At 46.4% G+C, this 20,329-nt stretch overlaps 1 protein-coding gene and 1 long non-coding RNA gene across 2 annotated transcripts in view; one reads left to right on the top strand and one right to left on the bottom strand.

Annotated features, from left to right (window-relative positions):
- The window catches only part of SHANK1 (SH3 and multiple ankyrin repeat domains 1), a 1,748,119-nt gene that overhangs the window by 1,137,126 nt on the left and 590,664 nt on the right, over positions 1-20,329 (top strand). The window lies entirely within an intron of this gene.
- LOC146809334 (uncharacterized) lies at positions 3,079-6,553 on the bottom strand. The gene is made up of 3 exons (XR_014966403.1): positions 5,051-6,553; positions 4,607-4,708; positions 3,079-4,517 (listed from the first exon to the last, which is right to left on the bottom strand). It is a non-coding gene; the product is annotated as an uncharacterized LOC146809334 (long non-coding RNA).

Below are 20,329 nucleotides of genomic sequence, written 5' to 3'. Positions count from 1 at the left end.
AAAGTTATAAGGATCCCAAAATTCTTCCAAGTTCCCCTCGGTGAGCGATTTCTCACCCGAACAAATATTCACCGCTCTGTACTACTAATACCAGCAACAGCACTTAAGTATTGTACAGGACCATCAATGTTCCCTTCTGTCCTGTTTCCCGCTCACATCTGTACCTCCCCATAAGATAATCCTCTGTCTAGCTGACGTTCAAGCTTCCAAATCATTATCTCCTCTAGCAGATAAAATTAAGGCCTCAGAACATCAATAAATTCACTCCCCCTCATGCTTTAGACACACCGCAAACCACTTTCTGTTTCCTTAGTGATAGCAGTACGCGGACCAATCTGCAGTCTAGTTGTTGCCCTCCCAGCAGTCATCTCGGAAATCATGAGCTTCCTTCACTGTCCCGCAACTCCACTGCTCCAAGGACGATTCACGGAGGTCCCAGGTCCAAGTGACTCTTGTTGCTGTCTCTTGTGGGGTGTGTCACAGTGAAGACTCTGGATGGCAGCAGGAGAGAACAAAGCTGTGACGCAGGGCAGCCCACGTAGGCTTTTTTTAAATGTTGCATCACCTCTTGTTGAGTGGACACGAGCCAGGCATCCATGACAGTTAAGCGGCCAATTTAAATCCTGCAGAAATCCAACAGCACAAGGGCACGCACACAGAACCACCAAAAATATGCCATAATTTAAAATACTTCCACAGCATTGCAGAACTCACCCGTATTATTTAATTTTCAATGTACCTTTCTGGTTAGTAGCACAGAGATTGTGCAGCCGGTTCTTCAAACAAAACGCTGTGTATTCACAACACTGCCGGTTCCTTAAAGCTGACTCAGTAAGCGGGCTCTGTGTACACTTGCTACAACTCCAAGGGCTTCCACCACTAGTTGAAATCTCTTTCAGTACATCAGGGTAAACAGGCTAGTGGGCTTCATTAAATGAAGTTCATTGATGTCAAGAAGGTCAAACGCCTCAGACTGCAGGCTGTCCAGGTGATGAGGGACACTGATGGGGCTAACCAGGGTGATCCTTTTCCTTCTACCTTCAGGTTTCTTAGTTCCAGATTCTTCAGCAGGTTAAGATACAGTCTATCTTTCACAACACGGTGGTTCTTACTTTTAATCGTCGCCATTGTTGTAAAACAAGCGAGGTCCATATGTAGTCGTCGAGTAGGTTACATGAGTAGGTTTATTAAGTCTTAGTTACAGGATATTAGGAGGGTAAATAGTAGATAGGAAGTTCAGCCCATCCAAGCGCAGCCTCCCTACTGCTAGGCCCACATACTCCAACTGACACTCTTTCAACCACAGCAGGCACTCCAGCATTCCATTACCTCACCAAGCACTCCAGCATTCCACACCATCACATCCATACTGGCTGAGCAGCAGGGAACAGGTAACTAAGGAAAAGGATGCATAATGAGAATTCAAGTCACAACACTATACAGTATTACTAATATATAAACAGTAAAATGGTATTCAATAAATCAATAATTGGTGATTCTGGTCAAACCAAAACTAAATACATGATTTTTAGGAAGGGCAAAGGCTAAACAAGTCCTTGCCGGTAGTAGCAAGCTAGAACACGTCAACTCCTTTGACTATCTGGGCATTCGCCTAACCCCAACAGTTAAGTGGGATCAACCTATTGAAAAGGTAAAGATCCAACTCATACATCAGACTGCAAATTTGGCCAGAAAACACAGAAATACCTTTTCAAGGCAGCTAGCGCCAGCCCTCGAAATTTATAATATAAAAATCTTGGGAGGTATACTCTACGGAGCAGAACTATGGGGTACAGGCTCAACTAACCCTCTCTCACTTGTAGAAAATCGCTTTCTTAGATCCCTGACAGATCTGCCTGTAAGCACACCATTAGTGCCCCTTTGTTATGATTTGGCACACAGACAGCTGGCCCACAAAATAAGTTATAAGCTCCTGATGTTCTGATACAGATTGTGGACCGTGGACGAACTCTGCCCCTATCGGGAGCTACTCAATGAGCTTATGAAAATACCCACCTCTAAATCAATTCCCTGGTTTAGAGCTCTTAAGGTGCTCCTAGGGAGGCTAGGAATGATGGGGTTTTGGTTTGACCCAGGAAGTATGAATTCCATATCGAGATCCGTGCTGAAGGAAAGGTTTTGGGAAACATCGCTCTTACAAACTGCGCTTGATGCTGAGGGTAGTTTGACTAATTGTTTTCTAAATTTCAAATGTGTACCTTGATTTGAGGATACACTGGATGAAATTGTCCCTCCCTTGGCTCGGAAGCTGTTTTTTCAGTTCCGCTATAAAACACTCCCGCTTAAAACATTTTGTAAAAAATGGAGGAAGGATATAGAAAACAATGATCAATGCCCCGCTTGCAATGAAAGCGCTGAGTCCATTACCCACCTCCTATTTTTCTGTCCGATGTATAAATCATTGAGGGCCAAGTGGATTTTTCCACTTTGTAAAATTGTTGGTACCGAACATTATTTGGAGGTGCTTAGACTTTTGAGCACAGATACAAGTAGGGTTGTGATTTTTGGTTTATCAAGATATTGGTATGCGCTGTGGCTGAAAAGGTCCAAATATCTGCCCTGGATGACATTGTAAAGTGGTGGGTAAATTACATGCACTTAAGAGTACGGAAGCCACATATGATCACCCAATTTGGACTATTTGATGGCCCGCTCGTCTCTTCTTGATTTTATTGATTATCATTCTTATCTTTGTATTTATCTGTATCTTTCTAAAGGATTATCTGGTATTGACCATTTTTAAGTGTACTTTTATCATACTGTGTGTACTTTTATGATCATGTGGTCGAAATAAAGTAAATGATGATGATGATGATTCTGGTTATCACTTAAGCTTGCCTTATAGTGTTCCTGTATTTATTCAATTCTTTCTGTTATAAATTGAATACTGAAACTCCACTCACACTTGAACATTCCGAACCTAAAATAATATTGTGCATTTTGGATGATTTTCTTACTAGAAGATTACTTCTGAAATGGTACCAGTTACAAAATAACATATTACTATAGAGAGATCACACAACGGTGAATGAATCAAGATAATATCTTTAAAGAACAGACATTTGATAATATTTATTTTTCTTGAAGTGTGAACAGAACAGTATACCCATATTAACTGCATACAACATCAATTAATTCACGATACAATCAACCATTCAGTCTTTAAACATGATATAGTGATTATATCCGTAAGCATTACTTAGTCCAGTTTCCATGGAATCAAAACTGGATAGCAATTGTTCACCCATTTTCTAAAGCTTTTTTTTGGAGAAGGTATGCTTGGCTGCCAGCTGAGTCTTTATTTCTGTAACTTAAAAATGGATCCAGAGATATTCATAGAGAAAAATAACTCATTTCTATGGGTTCCTTTATCTTAGTTACAGGTATTAATTCTACATTGGTGCTATGAGGATCTGAGCTAAAGGCATATTTTGAATCTGATTAATGTTGATTAACTGATTTCATATTAAAATGTACAACAGTGGTAAAAATATATCGGATTCAAGGTATTATTGATTTGTCTAGTCATCATTTGTCCACTTTATTGAATGCCTAAATGGCATTCATCTGGGTCCAGTGGCTATTTAAACCAGAACTCTTACTGGAATAAAGGTTGGACGGACATATTGAGAGCAACTACACCTTTGAAAATGTGTCATTTTTTTAAAGAAATTTCAACGCACAATGTGGTGACTGTAAACATTTCTGTTGCTAAAATTAAATTTGAAGATAATTAGAATCTGAACAAAATAGGCATATTTGCAGGCAAAGTTTAGATCACATTAGGTGGATTATGTAACCTGTATACAGATGCTCCATTCAAAGTCAACCATTGGAAATAATGATTCTGCTTAGGCATATTAGTATATGCCAATGAAGACAGCAAGATCATATATTTCCTTGCCTTAAAAATGCATTTGATAATGGCTATGGCCGGAATGTAAAATTACATTTTTTTTTGATAAACAAGTTTATTCGTTTTACAAAAGAAATACACCAGTCCTATCACACCATAAATCAACAATCAAGAGTGACAGTCACAGAATCCCCCCTCCCCGCATACAGATATAATGAGACAAGGAAACGATGGAACCAATCAAGCCCCTCGTGATTAGACTACCACCCCCCCAGCCACTTCCCCCAAATTCTACGGTATCTCTTGGGGCAAAAATGACTTTTTAATGATTACATAACTAGTTTACGATGAGAAGCTGTGATTAAAGTCCATGTGAGTCTGTGTTGCAGGTATGATTTCCTGTACTGTTTTTAACATAGAATAATCCATAAAGCATTTTTTACTCCTGTGAAATCGTGAAATTCATTTCTCCTTATCGGGTTTATGCCTAGCGGGGCAGTTTTAAGTGTGTAGTTCTTTGCAGCCATAGATGTTTCTTTACTTAATGAGTGATTCAAGTTGGGAACTCTTGACACATTTCTAAGGTGGTCACAGCAATTAACAGTCTACAGAGAGTAAACTGAATTATTGAAGAATTTGCCTGTAATTAAAAAATAAACAATATGTTTATATAACAAAAGGTGGACAAGCAGAAGTTAGTTGTAATCCAGTATAATGGATTGTACACACCAGATTGGGATAGCATCTACAGGTCAAAGCTTTGGATTCCAGTTTCTCTTAAAGCAGATCTCCCACCAGCCAGGACTTCACTGATGATCGGTCATAAACAATCTATGGATGCAAATACAGATAGATATAAGAATGTGGTATCTGTATAAAAAACAAACGGTGCCTAAAGTTGATATTTTCTTAATTAGATTCCTGATAGCTATAGGAATATCACCACCTTTTTAATATACATTTGTTTCAGTAAAAGCAGAAACAGTGTAAAAGCAATACAATTGTAAAAAGACCTATTTAGACATGTTAACAATTTCATCTGATAAAATTCCAAACTGACTAGACAATGATTAGATGACCAACGTAGAAAAATATCCTAAATAAAGTTGTGTTTATAATTAAAGACACATTAATTCCTCTGCATCTGGTGACAATTAGTTATAGATTCCTTACCTTAGAATTACCCCCAGGCGTCAGACTGGATCCGGAGAATCTTTCATCAGCAGTACCCCTGCGCATCGAAAGGTGGCATCGTTTGGCTCCGCGTTCGTCATTGGCGTCGTGGTCACCGGGATGACGTCGCGGTAGCTACTTAGACGCCGCCCTCGCGCGCTGACATCAGTTCTTTCTTTTTCCGTGCCAGTGAGTGCAGATCCGGAGAGAGCGGTACCTCCAGTCACTTTTTGACTGACTTGTCGACGTCGTTTTTGAGTCTTCGACTCCTAGGGCACGTCAGGGATGCCCGGTTTCAAGGCTAGCAGATCCTGCCGACGGTTGATGTCGGTGACGGATCTGCACCGCGTGTGCCTGTTCTGTCTGGAACCCGACCACGACTCCAAGTCCTGTTCCGACTGCCAGACCATGAATTGGAAATCTTTGCAGGAGCGGTCCCGAAAGCTTCTCGAGGCCCGGCAGTCCGCTCCGTGCCGCTGGAGGCCCCGGTCACGTGGGAGGTCGAGGGACCGGTCGCTGAGATTATTCTGCATGGATCATCACATCATGATTATTCCGGTCTTTAAGGCACTGATGCACTCATGCCCATTTTCGATAGGAGTATTCCAAGTCACTGATGTTAACCTTCACAATCAGTGAAATCAAACAAGAACTAATAATCCAATGCAATAGTTCAAGATATCAAGGAAATGTCATTCGCATAAAATCAGATTTTTGTATCCAAATCACGGTATGTAGTTATGCTCCTCCGTGTCGGAATTGATCTCCTGATAGACTTCGACATGAGCCCCTTCTAAAGGAACTGTTCCGTTATAACCTACAGGGTTCCAGGCAAACCCCACCTCTATTTGCATTACTTTCCTTATAACAGGCACTGGGTTTAACAGAGTGAAGATTGTTATCTTCTGTCCTGGAGTAATGAAAACAGCGTCACCCTTACCGCTCTCTCGAAGAATAGCTCTTTTAAAGTCCGGGACAAGGTGTTGTCACTAGTGCGTCAGCAGGGGATTGCACAGGGGCTGCTGGGGGCTGTAGTTTGGTTTGATGACATCGGTCACGATCAATGTTAGTTAGAAGTCTCCGTCCCCATGCCTTCCAGTAAGTGCCGGCAGCTTATACCGCTGCATTGCTGTGAATGTCAATTAGGTGTAACACCTTTTGTATAGATATCAAAGCAGTACCTACTTGGAGGTGGGTCTGTTAGTCTACTTAAACCAGAAGGTCCTGCGAAACCGAGTGGGCAAAATGCCCCTTTCTGCAAACCTCACAGTCCAGACAGTAATGCTTTGTGAATGTATGGAAGGATCAATCTGGCATATATCTAGAACAGAGACTCCATATGCTAGCGCAGTAGAAGCAGCTTTGGCCCTGATAGAAGAGCACACAGTTCTTCCGGAAGCTTATTAGCCAATGCGTAACAGATTTTAATGCAGAGAACGATCCAGTTCAAGATGGTATGCTTTGCTTTTTTTATGCTAAGGCGTACCTGATAAAGAGCTGATCGTCCACCCAGTTTGGTAAGATCGAGTGCTCTTTTAAAGTTCAAGCGATGTAGTGTCTCCTCCGTCTTAAAGGGGTGAGGCAGAGCATTGAACAAAGCATTGTCCGATATTGAATGGTGTCACAACTTTTGATAGAATGGATACCCTAGTTCGCAGAACCAGCTTAGCGTGAAGAATGTGGTGCATGATAGATTAACACACAGAGCCTGAAGCTGACTCATATGCTATGCTGAGGTGATGGCAACTAGGAACACACTTTTGCTGGCGAAGAGCCATAGAGAACAACTGTGTAGCGTCTCGAATGGAGTACACTTCAAATAAGTAAGGACGAGATTAGAGTCCCTTTAGGGCATTACAAAGGGAGAAGGAGGAAACAGATTCTGCAACCCTTTTAAAAACCTTATCACAACCAGTGATTGAAACAAGAAAGGTTGATCAGGCAATCACATATAGGCCGAAAAGGCAGAATGATGGGCGAGGGAGAGAAAAATGCAACAGCACACCAGATAAATGGGCCAGCAAAAGTCAGTTTGGAGCGCGCCGCACCAAACCACAAACTTGTCCCAGCGACGGACGTATACAGTCTTTGTCAAGGGAAATCTCGCTGCCAAGATCACATTAACTATCCGGAGGGAGATCGAAGTCATTCAGCTGGTGCAGCTCAGTCTCCAAGCATAAAGGTAGAGATTGTGAAGACTGGGGTGGAGAACTCTGCCCTGCTGCTGTGACAGCGGATCCTAACAGAGGGACAGGTGGATCGGAAGACCTGCGCTCAAGTCTACTAGTTCGGGATGCCATAGTCTCTGTGCCCAGCCTGAAGCCGCTAGGATGACTAGGGTCTAGTCAGTTCTGATCATCTTGAAAACTCAAAGCAGAAATGGTATTGGTGGAAAGACATACAGGAGTCCCGAGGCAGACCTTGTCTATGAGCAAGAGACGCCTTGGAAACTCCAATGTGCAGAAGTCCTGACATTGCACATTTTCAGCAGTGGCAAACATATTGAGCCAATGTTCTCCCTATTTGCCGAAGAGACCTTGCGCCACCTCCATTGGTGGTCTAGCCATTTTCAGAGGCACCAGGCCTTATGGCACATGGTCTGTGACACCGCCCGCCCTGTTTGTTGCCATACCACATGGTTGGTGGTGTTGTCCATGAGCACCTGTTCGAGCCACAACTTGGTGGATGGCAGTAAGGCTTTAAGTGCCAATTGGATGGCCCTTAGCTCTAGCAGGTTGAAATGAAGCAGGGACTCCACCGGAGATGGAGGCCTCTGGTCTCCACCTCTCCCAGGTGGTTACCCCAGCCCATATGTGACACATCTGTCACCACTGTCAGCTCTGGATGGAGAAGGACGGGGGTCTGCCTCTGACCCAGTCATGGTCCAGTAACCACCACTGCAGATCTTTTGAAGTCTCCTTCGAAATCTGAACTTGGTCAGTGAGGTCCTCTTGATGTAGGGTCCACTGGGACTTCAGATCCCACTGCAGAACCTGCTTATGTAAGCTTGCCTACTGGACCAGCAGGATGCAGGAGGTCATCAGTCCTAACAGAATCAAAGTCGACCTCACTGAATTCCACATCCGAGGCTGAAAAATGGGGATCATAGTCTGAATGTCCTGGACTCTCTAGCCAGGTCTTCCCTGAAATGGAAACAAGCATCCTAAGACCGGTTTCTGTGTTTCACCCCTCATCAGCAAGGATAGCTTGAACCCAGTGACACAGTGAGCCCCGTACCCATGTCTGGGCATACCTGGTGCACTTAGGGCGAGAAAGCAAAATACACTGGCTTAGCAGTTCGGGCTGGACTGTTCCCATGAGGCACAGGGTCAAGACTGATTTGCATATAGCTGAGTCTCAACTTGCTGGCGAGATGAACTAAAGAACGATTATGGATTCAACCCAGATCTGTGACTGGGGGTGAGTGTCTGAAAAGTTTCAGCGCTCTGTCCATCATCTCTTTGTGTTTGCTTTGTTCACCCTAAGTTGGCAGGGTATTGCCCAGACGTGGGTCCCTTGCTCACTTTGCCACTGGATTCAAGCTAGCCTGGCTGATGAGAGGTGTTACCCCGAAACCGGTCCCAGGATGCTTGTTTCCAGTTCAGGGAAGACCTGGCTAGGCAGTTTGGGCTGGACTGTTCCCATGAGGCACATGTTCAAGACTGATTTGCATGTAGCTAGTTCTGAAGTGAGGTGGCAAAGTGAGCTAAAGAACGATGATGGATCCAACCCACTGGGGGTGAGTGTCTGAAAAGGTTCAGCATCTCTTTGTGTTTGCTCTTTATCCACAGGGCTGCTCAAATGTCACTTAAATTGTCCTTTCTCCCACTACAAAAAACAGTGTAGGACACTAGGGCATACCACATCACCATTTCGATTCCTTCAGTTTGAGTGACTACATTTTGTGCACATCTATACATCCATCTCAAAAGGAGTTCCTTAATGTTCGACAAGTGAAGGCACTTGTATTTACAATTGACTGCTAATTGTGTGTGTGTGCGTGCGTGTCTGTATGTATCTATATACGTATATATATATATATATATATATATATATATATATATATATATATATATATATATATATATATATATCACAGCTTCCAAAATGCGGAGCACTCACGGGTGGTGTTCAAAGTTCTTTATTCAAGCATTATTCACAGAGCAGATGCATTTCGGCGTTTAGCCTTCCTCAGTGCTCATCAACGCAGTTCTAAACACAAGGCACGTTTAAGTAAAACCACAAATGATTTCATTGGGGAAACACTTTGTCATGGTCAGTGACGAAGGACTGTTCGAATTTCATGATGTAATGCTAAACTTCATGGCTGCCATGTCTGCGTGTAATTTGCAGTCTGGTGGTAGATACCGAATGATGTTTAAATGGCTGCATTTCATTTTAGATAAAAGGAAAGTCATGTTTGGCAAATGTCACTTACACGCAGCATGATTGATGCCGTCCTTCCTGAAGTCAGCCTCTGTGCCTCCTTTTCAATTGTTTGTGCCTTGTAACCATCCCTCGCCGTGCCATGGCTTCAGAAAATATTTAACACTCCTGCAGGTAAAGTATGGATTACTTTAGTCCTTAAATTATATAATTAACAGCATCTTCCAGCTGGCAGGATGAATTTCATTTCTTTCAGTCTTGGCGGTTCAAGCAGAATAAACATCACGCTCCCAGTAACACCCAGCTGCTGAACTCTTATTCGACGGGTGCTATTCTCCGCCAACGTGAGGGTGAAATCACGTAAAATACCACAGCTTCCAAAATGCGGAGCACTCACGGGTGGTGTTCAAAGTTCTTTATTCAAGCATTATTCACAGAGCAGATGCATTTCGGCGTTTAGCCTTCCTCAGTGCTCATCAACGCAGTTCTAAACACAAGGCACGTTTAAGTAAAACCACAAATGATTTCATTGGGGAAACACTTTGTCATGGTCAGTGACGAAGGACTGTTCGAATTTCATGATGTAATGCTAAACTTCATGGCTGCCATGTCTGCGTGTAATTTGCAGTCTGGTGGTAGATACCGAATGATGTTTAAATGGCTGCATTTCATTTTAGATAAAAGGAAAGTCATGTTTGGCAAATGTCACTTACACGCAGCATGATTGATGCCGTCCTTCCTGAAGTCAGCCTCTGTGCCTCCTTTTCAATTGTTTGTGCCTTGTAACCATCCCTCGCCGTGCCATGGCTTCAGAAAATATTTAACACTCCTGCAGGTAAAGTATGGATTACTTTAGTCCTTAAATTATATAATTAACAGCATCTTCCAGCTGGCAGGATGAATTTCATTTCTTTCAGTCTTGGCGGTTCAAGCAGAATAAACATCACGCTCCCAGTAACACCCAGCTGCTGAACTCTTATTCGACGGGTGCTATTCTCCGCCAACGTGAGGGTGAAATCACGTAAAATACCACAGCTTCCAAAATGCGGAGCACTCACGGGTGGTGTTCAAAGTTCTTTATTCAAGCATTATTCACAGAGCAGATGCATTTCGGCGTTTAGCCTTCCTCAGTGCTCATCAACGCAGTTCTAAACACAAGGCACGTTTAAGTAAAACCACAAATGATTTCATTGGGGAAACACTTTGTCATGGTCAGTGACGAAGGACTGTTCGAATTTCATGATGTAATGCTAAACTTCATGGCTGCCATGTCTGCGTGTAATTTGCAGTCTGGTGGTAGATACCGAATGATGTTTAAATGGCTGCATTTCATTTTAGATAAAAGGAAAGTCATGTTTGGCAAATGTCACTTACACGCAGCATGATTGATGCCGTCCTTCCTGAAGTCAGCCTCTGTGCCTCCTTTTCAATTGTTTGTGCCTTGTAACCATCCCTCGCCGTGCCATGGCTTCAGAAAATATTTAACACTCCTGCAGGTAAAGTATGGATTACTTTAGTCCTTAAATTATATAATTAACAGCATCTTCCAGCTGGCAGGATGAATTTCATTTCTTTCAGTCTTGGCGGTTCAAGCAGAATAAACATCACGCTCCCAGTAACACCCAGCTGCTGAACTCTTATTCGACGGGTGCTATTCTCCGCCAACGTGAGGGTGAAATCACGTAAAATACCACAGCTTCCAAAATGCGGAGCACTCACGGGTGGTGTTCAAAGTTCTTTATTCAAGCATTATTCACAGAGCAGATGCATTTCGGCGTTTAGCCTTCCTCAGTGCTCATCAACGCAGTTCTAAACACAAGGCACGTTTAAGTAAAACCACAAATGATTTCATTGGGGAAACACTTTGTCATGGTCAGTGACGAAGGACTGTTCGAATTTCATGATGTAATGCTAAACTTCATGGCTGCCATGTCTGCGTGTAATTTGCAGTCTGGTGGTAGATACCGAATGATGTTTAAATGGCTGCATTTCATTTTAGATAAAAGGAAAGTCATGTTTGGCAAATGTCACTTACACGCAGCATGATTGATGCCGTCCTTCCTGAAGTCAGCCTCTGTGCCTCCTTTTCAATTGTTTGTGCCTTGTAACCATCCCTCGCCGTGCCATGGCTTCAGAAAATATTTAACACTCCTGCAGGTAAAGTATGGATTACTTTAGTCCTTAAATTATATAATTAACAGCATCTTCCAGCTGGCAGGATGAATTTCATTTCTTTCAGTCTTGGCGGTTCAAGCAGAATAAACATCACGCTCCCAGTAACACCCAGCTGCTGAACTCTTATTCGACGGGTGCTATTCTCCGCCAACGTGAGGGTGAAATCACGTAAAATACCACAGCTTCCAAAATGCGGAGCACTCACGGGTGGTGTTCAAAGTTCTTTATTCAAGCATTATTCACAGAGCAGATGCATTTCGGCGTTTAGCCTTCCTCAGTGCTCATCAACGCAGTTCTAAACACAAGGCACGTTTAAGTAAAACCACAAATGATTTCATTGGGGAAACACTTTGTCATGGTCAGTGACGAAGGACTGTTCGAATTTCATGATGTAATGCTAAACTTCATGGCTGCCATGTCTGCGTGTAATTTGCAGTCTGGTGGTAGATACCGAATGATGTTTAAATGGCTGCATTTCATTTTAGATAAAAGGAAAGTCATGTTTGGCAAATGTCACTTACACGCAGCATGATTGATGCCGTCCTTCCTGAAGTCAGCCTCTGTGCCTCCTTTTCAATTGTTTGTGCCTTGTAACCATCCCTCGCCGTGCCATGGCTTCAGAAAATATTTAACACTCCTGCAGGTAAAGTATGGATTACTTTAGTCCTTAAATTATATAATTAACAGCATCTTCCAGCTGGCAGGATGAATTTCATTTCTTTCAGTCTTGGCGGTTCAAGCAGAATAAACATCACGCTCCCAGTAACACCCAGCTGCTGAACTCTTATTCGACGGGTGCTATTCTCCGCCAACGTGAGGGTGAAATCACGTAAAATACCACAGCTTCCAAAATGCGGAGCACTCACGGGTGGTGTTCAAAGTTCTTTATTCAAGCATTATTCACAGAGCAGATGTCCTTTCTCCCACTACAAAAAACAGTGTAGGACACTAGGGCATACCACATCACCATTTCGATTCCTTCAGTTTGAGTGACTACATTTTGTGCACATCTATACATCCATCTCAAAAGGAGTTCCTTAATGTTCGACAAGTGAAGGCACTTGTATTTACAATTGACTGCTAATTGTGTGTGTGTGCGTGCGTGTCTGTATGTATCTATATACGTATATATATATATATATATATATATATATATATATATATATATATATATATATATATATATATATCCAGCTCCAAGGACCCCTAGGTCAGGACAGCACTCAGACGAATGGTATGCAAAGCATTTAATGGTAAAAATGCACCCACAGACAGATCGCCATCACAGTTCAGTGCCAGTTCAATTTGCCGACGCGTTTCGAAGCCTAATTGCTCCCTCTTCAAAGGCATAACTGCCGTGTATGACACTCCCTTTTCAAAACGATACCACGCCCTTCAATGGGCTAAGAATTATGGTCCTTGAGGTTTGTCAAATTCATAAGACCCTGGATGGGTGCACTCTTCATGTTTTCTGTGTGGCAAGAATTCAAGCCCTCCAATGGGCTTCCATCTCAGAAGTGCATTTAAAATCCAGCGCCACTCGCCCCACAAACAGGCAAGATAAGATCCTAAGTCTCGTGGCACCCAGTGATTTCAGGTTGGTGCGCGTCCTCGCGGCAAGGGCGGCCGTGTTTGTATATCCAGCTCCAAGGACCCCTAGGTCAGGACAGCACTCAGACGAATGGTATGCAAAGCATTTAATGGTAAAAATGCACCCCCAGACAGATCGCCATCACAGTTCAGTGCCAGTTCAATTTGTTGACGCGTTTCGAAGCCTGATTGCTCCTTCTTCAAAGACATAACTGCCGTGTATGACACTCCCTTTTGAAAACGATACCACACCCTTCAATGCGCTAAGAATTATGGTCCTTGTGGTTTGGCAAATTCATAAGACCCTGGATGGGTGCACTCGTCATGTTTTCTGTGTGGCAAGAATTCAAGCCCTCCGATGGGCTTCCATCTCAGAAGTGCATTCAAAATCCAGCGCCACTCGTCCCACAAACAGGCAAGGTAAGATTCTAAGCCTCAAAGACTGAGTGCTGTCCTGACCTAGGGGTCCTTGGAGCTGGATAGACAAACGCGGCCGCCCTTGCCGCGTTTGTCTATCCAAGTATCCATAAAGTTTACAATCCTTTTACTCGTCCATCTCTGTTCCCCTTGATACAGGTCATGAAACCGGCTGGAAGCCTCTGATCCATCTCCATCTTTGCACAAATGTTTATTCTGTTTCTATTGTACAAGATAATCTTGAGCGCACAACAATTTTTAGGTCCAGCCTGCGACTGCTTATGCGTTGCATGGACTCTCACTTGCAAGCCACTCTTGGTTATACTAAAGGGCTTATAGCCTACCTATTGTCACTCTTGTTTGCAGCCTCCTAATTGGCCAGTGCAGGCCAAGCATCACTTCCATTCCTTTCTGTGAAGAAGTGACCAGGAACAGATTGTTTCAACTTAATCAGTGGCCGTCCGCTGCTCCTGACGTGATTGAGGTAATATTTCTTCTGCCCTCTCCCACTCGCCCTACCCTGTCTGGTACTCTGTTTTCCTCTCTGGATTTGATTTCCCTATATCCCACCTCCTCCCGCTACTTTCCCCCCTTTGAGCCCCCCCCCCCCGCCCCAAGTAAGCACTACATCGCTGTCAACGTTGGCCGTGGCATAGCTCTTTTTTAAATTAACTTTCATCCATGTTGCACAGAAGCTTGTTCTGGTGTTCAACATGTCTTAAAAACATTGTCAAAGCCAATAGATCTTGCATAGGTGAGCCCTATTGGCTTTACCAATGCTTATATTGGCTAAGATACCTCCATATCTTTCAGAAAACTTATTATGAAATTACTTCTTCCTCCTCCTCATCCCTACAATGCAGAGAAGTTAAGCCAGTTTTATCTTTCAGCTCTGCTGTGGATATTTGAACTCCTCTCCTCCCCCACCCCCTGCCATTCTACTGAGGATGTTAGGCAAAAGATTTGCTACATGACTTCCTGTGTTGATGTGACTGACTCTGCAGCTGAAGCTGATTTGGCACTAACTGCATTGGTGAAGGGTCCTGCTGAAACATTCTTTTTTTTTTATAAACATTTTTATTGGCATTTTTGGTTTACTTCTAAGCACAAAGTAAAACAACCGAACAAACAGGTCAGCACTGAGCACCACACCCACCCTGCCCACCCTCCACCCCCCCTCTCTCTCATTACACAAGAAGTCTGTTCCGGACTTATTCTGCGGGTGGCACCAGCGTCTTCAGTATACACCACTGCCCGTGCCCTAGGGCTGTACACACCGTCCATGAACCGTGCCGGTCCCCTCCACTCCACCGCCCCTCTAGAGTCCCCCCTCCAGGCCATGATATCTCCGCCACCGGGACCACACCCTGGTGAATTTTTTGGGGCAGCCCCGTGCTTTGTACGTGACCCTTTCGGCCGCCATGTATACGTCAAGACCCCTCCTCCATTCCTCCAATCGGGGTGGCGAGGGCGCCCCCCAATATTTTGCCACGTCCCTCTTTGCCACCACCAGGGCCAGTACCAGGAAAGTCAGCAGCGGGCGGGGGAGGTCCACATCATGTGTCATACCCAGTAACACTAACTTAGGGTCCTCCTGCAGTGGCACCTCCAGCACCTTACTCAGTTCCCCTAGGATCCCCCGCCAGTACCCCTGAATCTGCGGGCAAAGCCAAAGTACATGATAGAAGTTCCCTCCCTCCCTTCCGCACCTCAGACACGACGTGTCCCCTATCCGTCCCATTTTGAACAGTCGGAGTCTATCAAAGTATGTTCTATGCAGAATATTGAATTGGATCAGCCGCAGCCTAGACTTAATCGCCACCTCTCGCGGATGCATGAGAACTGTATCCCAGTCCACCTCGTCCATCTCACCCACGTCTGCCTCCCATGTTGCCCGAAGCGCCCCCATAGTATCGGGCATATTGTTCATGAGGGTCCGATATGTGAGGGACACCGCCCTTTCCACCATGTGTTCCTGCAGCAGTCTCCCCTCTAGTTGTGCGTATTCGGGAAGAGAGACAGTCTGTAACCCCTCTGCCTGCCAAGCATGTTTCAGTTGCGCGTACTTATAGTACTGCATGGGGAGCAGTCCAAATTCCTTGTGGAGCACCGAAAAGGACTTCAGCTCCCCCCTCACTAGCACGTCTCCCAGTGTCGACACCCCGATGTTATCCCAGTGCGTGAACCCCCTCAACTTGTTCAGTTCTGGTAGCCACGTGCAGCGCCATAGGGGCGTCTGTCTACTTAGTTTCCTGTCCCAGCCAATCTCCCGGGTCCCCCTTTTCCAAATCGCCAAGGTGATTTTAGTGGCCGTCAGTAACCGTCCCGTACCCTTGCCACCATATAAGTAATAATGATACGAGTGGGCGCCCATGACATGCCTTTCCAGAGCAAAAGTTGGGTGCATTGCCAGGGCATGTAGCCAGTCATTAATGTACACCAGGTGTTCCGCCCAGTAGTAGGCCTCAATGTTGGGAAGCGAGATCCCCCACTATACTGGTTCCGCTGCAGGGTCCTTATCGCCACCCTGGGTTGTCTACCTAACCAGAGAAAGCTACGTATTTCCGAATCAATTTCTCGAAAGACCCGCCTAAGAACCGGATAGTATTCATTCTGGAACGCATACAGGAACCTGGACAGCGTTATCATTTTAAACATGGCTGCACGCCCCAGCAGTGTAAGCGGCAGCCGACGCCATCTGTGTGCGTCCTCCACGAAATTGGTCAGAACCCTCCCAACATTCCTATTGTAGGAGACAGTCCGGTCCAGTGTTATAAACACTCCAAGATATTGAAACCCATCCGTCGTTGTCTGGAGCCTGTCTGGGAGACACGGCCAGTCCTCCCGCCCCTCCAGGGCATATAACACCGACTTATGCCAGTTCACCCTATAACCCGAGTGGGCACCATACCGTTCTAGCTCTGAGAAAATTATCGGGATCGTTGTGTCGGGGTGTGTAACATAAAGAAGGACGTCATCCGCATAGAGGGATATTTTTTCCTCCAGTTCGTCTAGCGGACCCTTCCGAAAACCTCGAATCTCCGGATGTTGTCTGACCCGCACCGCCAGTACTTCTATCGTCAACGTGAAGAGCAAGGGGGACAACGGACATCCCTGCCGCGTACCCCTGCAGGTAGGGAATTCCCCCGACATGACCCCATGTACCCTCACCCGCGCCCTCGGGTCCGTATACAGTAATCGCACCCATTGGCGGAAGACAGGTCCGAATCCCATACGCCCCAGAACTCCCTCCAGGAAGGGCCAATGCACCGCATCGAATGCCTTTTCCGCGTCTAAGGAGAGAAACCAGTGAGGGTCCCGTCGGCCACTCACCGCCTGCAGCCAGTTGCGCGATCGCCTCAGATTCAGTCTCGTCGCCCTACTGGGGAGGAAGCCCGTCTGATCCAGATGAACCAAAGCTGGGATCACCCTCCTCAGCCGGAGGGCCAGCACCGGCGCCAGTAATTTCACCTCGGTGTTAAGCAGCGAGATTGGGCGATACGACGTGCAATCCACCGGCGGTTTCCCCTCCTTGAAAATCGGGACGATCGTGGCCAATCTAAGATCCGGGGGGAGGCGCCCCTCTCCTCGTGCCCCCTCAAATAATGCCAACAGATGGCGAGCCAGAAGATCTGCCGTTTTTTTAAAGAATTCCGCCAGGAACCCGTTCGGGCCCGGCGCCTTCCCCACCCGCAGCTTGGTCAGCGCCTTTTTAACCTCGTCTAACGTAAGGGGGGCCTCCAGCTCTGTGATGTCTCCATCCGCAAGCGTCGGTAGGTCTAGATCCGCCATGTACTGTAGCGCGTCATCTTGCGAGCCCAGGTCCCGAGCAGCATAGAATGCCCTAAAGTGCCCTGCAAAGGCTTCCGCGATCTGCGCATCGGAATTTACCAAATTCCCCCATTCATCTCGCACCTGTTCTACCCATCTTGCATCCCTCTCTTTTCTACTGAGCCACGCCAGTAGCTTGCCCGACTTATCACCGACTGTTAGAAAAACCCCACTCCCACACCGGAAGGGTGGTAATGGGGTCTTCCCAGACATACACTGTGGTAGCTTGGCTCGAGTGGTCAGGGGTCAGGCACCGTGTTAAGCATACGACATACCCACACAATAACCATGCGTGCATCCGTTCCAAAAACGACACTACACCTTAAAAATTATACTGAAAATATATCTCTTTATCTTCTTTTCTCTTAGTTGCTGATTAAATAAATAATAATACAATCACAGTACACAAGGCTTTTCCTTAAAAAGTGCAGGTCAAATAAATAATAACACTTTACAGGTGCAATAAATAGGATCAGGTCAAATAAATACTGTGAGGCAATAAATACTGTGCAGGAATAAGTTAGCTCAGGACAATAAATACATCACAGGAATAACTTAGATAAATACAATAAATACAGTACCCTCAATAAATAATATCAGCCAACAATGACATTTGTAAAATCAGATCACATTTAAAATACTATGGGCTGATTTGGCCCAGTCACAGCTTGTGGTTAGGTGGATGGCCTGAGGGGTATACTCCTTGGCTTGGACAAGGCTGAGGCCTAAACTGAGGTAGATCAAGGGGGAATCTAGAGATCTGGCTCTCCCACACTACACAACCCCTCTGTATTAGTCTCAGCTCACCCCTGGCACAATCAAGCTGGTTCCAGCACCTCTCTAACCTCTAGGATAGTCTCTCAGGGCTCCACAGGGCCTTAGGCGCCCTCTATTCCACTTACTGCCCTTTTTATGAAGCTCCGACGCCGCTGGAGTCGTGTCGACGCCGTGAGGCGGTTCCGGTTCGATGTCGGCGGCCTCGGCGCTATGTCAGTTCTTGACGACGTCGATAGGCGGTTCCGGTTCGATGTCGGCGGCCTCAGCTCGATGTCGACCTCCGGTTCGATGACGTCGGGCAGTCTTGGCTCGATGTCGACTTCCGCCGGCTCCGGTTCGATGTCGGCGGCCTCGGCTCGATGTCGACCTCCGGTTCGATGACGTCGGACAGTCTTGGCTCGATGTCGACTTCCGACGGCTCCGGAGTGCGATCTCCACTCCCGACCTCCGGTGCTCCTTTCCTCAGGTTCCGGCGACTCCGGAATGCGACCTCCACTCCCGACCTCCGGCACGATTCTCTTCAGGTTCCGGCGACTCCGGAGTGCGATCTCCACTCCCGACCTCCGGCACGATTCTCTTCAGGTTCCGGCGACTCCGGAGTGCGATCTCCACTCCCGACCTCCGGCACGCTTCACCTCGGTCTCCGGCGACTCAGGAGGGCGGACTTCACTCCCCCGTCGACGCCGCTCACTCGACCTCGGGTGACTTCCTCCACGACCTCTGGTACTCTCCACGACCTCCGTCGGCGCCCTCTCTCGACCTCTGGTGGCTCCGGGTACGACGTCTGCTTTCCAGTCAGCGCCGCTTCTCCACCTCGGGCTCCAGGTCTCTAGGCTTCTCGACGTCGGACTTCAGGTAGTTACCAGTAACCAGGTCAGGTACTTGCTGTTCCTTACTTTTAAGGCCTGTTCCTGCTGTCCAGGTCCTTAAGATGGTTTTTCTTGCTTTCTCCCACACAGGGCTCCAGGCTGGGCTCAGTCAGTAGGGACTAGTATCAAGGGTGGGTTTATGGACCCCACTCCAGGCACAAGTTTCCACCCCTGCTGCCTCACTCCTTCCTCCTTCAGGTTTCTGCTGCTCTCCCTTCACCAGTCAGGTGCCAACTGCCAACTCCAACTGTCAACTCTGGCTTAGCTTCCCAACATTCCAAACCGCCTCCAACTGTCACAGGGTTCCAGAATGTTGCAGAAGGTTCTAGTAGGTTCCAGTGGGTTCTGATGATGTCACAGGTGGCCACCATTTTGTGCTCCAGGCCCTCAGACAGAAGTTCCAGGGGTCGATAAAATGGCTCCCTGAATCTGCATCAATACTAAAAAGTCTGGTGGTTCCCAAAAAGGAAAAAAAATTCTAACAGGGTTTGAGGCAAAAGTGGGACAAAATAAATAATGATGAGGAGGGACCACCCAAAGGGCTGACAGGTCTAACACCGACGTCATACAAACGATGGAGCGTCGCCAACGCCTGCTTTTTGGCTTCTCCCGTAGCCAGATCTCTATACTGCCGCTGAACGTCAAGCAACCGGCGCAGTGTCTCCCGTGCCTGATCCGCGAGGTACTCCCTGTCCAACTGAAGTACGTGACTCTCCAGCGCCTGTAGCTCCCTTTGCCGTTCCCTATTTTCCTCCGCAATCCTAACCTGGACCCAACCCCGCATGACCGCCTTCATGGATTCCCATAGGGTCACCGGCGACGACACCGAGCCTACATTTTCGGCTAGGCAGACTCTAACATCTGCCCGAATGCCCTTCAGCACCTTCGAGTTCTGGAGGTCCCATGCTGAGACTCGCCACTGCCCCCTCCCCGGTACCCGGGGGGCCATTGTCACCAGAAGGGGAGAATGATCCGACAAGCCCCTTGCTTTATATTCAGCTAGAGCTCCCCTATTCAACATGTGTCGCGCCATGAAGATATAATCCAATCTGGAATACACCTTGTGGGCCCCCGAGAAAAAGGAGTACTCCCGCCGTGTCGGGTGTAACCAACGCCAGACGTCTGTCAGACCTAGAGTCTCCATCGTGGTGGCGAGGGCCGTCAGAGGCCGGTCCCTCCCCCTATCGCCCGTCCTGTCCAGCGCCGGGGCCAGTACATCGTTAAAGTCACCCCC

The sequence above is a fragment of the Triturus cristatus genome, chromosome 7, assembly GCF_964204655.1.
Source record: "Triturus cristatus chromosome 7, aTriCri1.1, whole genome shotgun sequence".
Lineage (NCBI taxonomy): Eukaryota > Metazoa > Chordata > Amphibia > Caudata > Salamandridae > Triturus > Triturus cristatus.
Note: the sequence above shows the minus strand (reverse complement) of the source record. Positions and strands in the feature narration are given on the sequence as shown.